This window comes from Octodon degus, unplaced genomic scaffold, assembly GCF_000260255.1.
Source record: "Octodon degus isolate 3935 unplaced genomic scaffold, OctDeg1.0 scaffold00155, whole genome shotgun sequence".
NCBI lineage: Eukaryota > Metazoa > Chordata > Mammalia > Rodentia > Octodontidae > Octodon > Octodon degus.
The window spans coordinates 4683923-4685821 of NW_004524731.1; the positions used below are offsets into that span (position 1 = coordinate 4683923).

At 55.0% G+C, this 1899-nt stretch overlaps 1 non-coding gene across 1 annotated transcript; it reads left to right on the forward strand.

Annotated features, from left to right (window-relative positions):
• The first annotated feature begins 6 nt into the window (after positions 1-6).
• LOC111812974 lies at positions 7-112 on the forward strand. The gene has a single exon (XR_002818336.1). It is a non-coding gene; the product is annotated as a U6 spliceosomal RNA (small nuclear RNA).
• The last annotated feature ends 1787 nt before the right edge of the window (positions 113-1899 follow it).

Consider the following 1899-nt stretch of genomic DNA (forward strand, 5'->3'; position numbering starts at 1 on the left):
AAGAGAGTGCTCGCTTCGGCAGCGCATATACTAAAATTAGAATGATACAGAGAAGATTAGCGGGCCCCTGCGCAAGGGTGGCACGCAAATTCATGAAGCGTTCTATATTTTTTCAAATGCTGGAACTAAACAAAAAAGGGGATACAGATGAATATCCATTTAGTTACATGCTCTTAATGAATAGAGGGATTTGTTCTAATAGTGTTTGTAAATAGGATATCCTGTCTGCATCTTGTACAGCAAATAACCACAAGGAAGAGAGTATGCAATGTGTTAATTATTGGAACTGTCCTACCAATTTGATTTGAAACTGTCTCATTGCTATTTGTTTCTCAATAAAATTATGGGGAAAAATAAAAGGAGCAAGAGAAAGCCCTTCTTTCTACCTTGCTCCGCTGGGCCCTGAGGGCTGAGGAGCTCCCCGAGGCAGGGACACACGATCAGCTTCATGTGGCCACCGAGTGTCCTGGAAGCACCTCACAGAGGCACAGGAAGTGGCTTCCCAGAGCCTGTGTCCCTGCCTGGGCACACCAACACATAATTCTAACCACTGCATGTGTGTAGACCTGTCCTCTCCTCGGAGGCAGGGAGACAACTGCATGACCAGGATCTGCCCATCCATGGCCGCTTTCCTCCCCACCTGCTCCTGGTTCTGCGGTGGCAGACCTGCCAGCGATGTCCCTCCCCCAGGGCACCCCCTCCCAGGTGCAGGTGGGGCCCAGGAAGCGCACCCAGGCGGCTCCACCTGCACATGGATGAGAATGGCCCAGAGAGGCCGGGTGACCCTGTGGCAGCAGAGATCGCAGCCACCAGGGCATCTGAGCCTCCTCAGCCTGGGCCATGTGGCCGGCACCTACTACGACCTCCAAAAGCGACAACAGGCATCAGCTTCCTCAGCCACTGTTTGCATCTGATTCAGGATCTGTGAGTGGAGCTGGGAGACGTTCTTTGCAGCCAAGCTTAGGAGCAGCTGCACAGATGTGATGAAAAATACCGTGTTTACCTAAATTGAATTTTTTAAAAAACAGTATTACAATAAAAGTCACATCACCATTGAGCCTTCTCCAAGTCCCACCTCACATCAGGCACACGCACCCCACCCTTCCTGCCACTTTCTGTAGCAGCCATGCAATTCCTCTTTCCTGCATGTCTTTTCATGGCTGCCTGGATTCAAAGATTGCAATTTCTGCCAAAAGAAGTTACGCTGTGTCCTCATATACTGCACTCACAGGATCTGGCACCATGCGACCTCCGCCCTTCCTCAAGGTCCAAATGGTCTTGAGAGATGTTGTCAGTGCATTCCAAGGCAGCTGCCCAGAAGACCCAGGGCAGAGAGGCCTGGCAGCAGCAGCAGGCTGCGGCGTGCTCGCAGTGAGGGAAGAGCGCTCACTGCATCCCGTGGTCAGCCTCAGGAGCACGCTCGCTGCCTTCCGTGGTCAGCCTCAGGAGCACGCTTACTGCATCCCGTGGTCAGCCTCCAGAGCACGCTCACAGCCTCCCGTGGTCAGCCTCAGGAGCACGCTCACAGCCTCCCGTGGCCAGCCTCTGGAGCATGCTCACTGCATCCTGTGGTCAGCCTCAGGAGCGCGCTCACTGCATCCCATGGTCAGCGTCAGGAGCACGCTTGCTGCCTTCCGTGGTCAGCCTCAGGAGCACGCTCACTGCCTCCCATGGTCAGCCTCCGGAGCACACTCACTGCCTCCCGTGGTCAGCCTCCGGAGCACGCTCACTGCCTCCCGTGGTCAGCCTCCGGAGCACACTCACTGCATCCCGTGGTCAGCCTCAGGAGCATGCTTACTGCATCCCGTGGTCAGCCTCAGGAGCACGCTCACTGCATCCATGGTCAGCGTCAGGAGCGCGCTCACTGCATCCCATGGTCAGCGTCAGGAGCACGCTTGC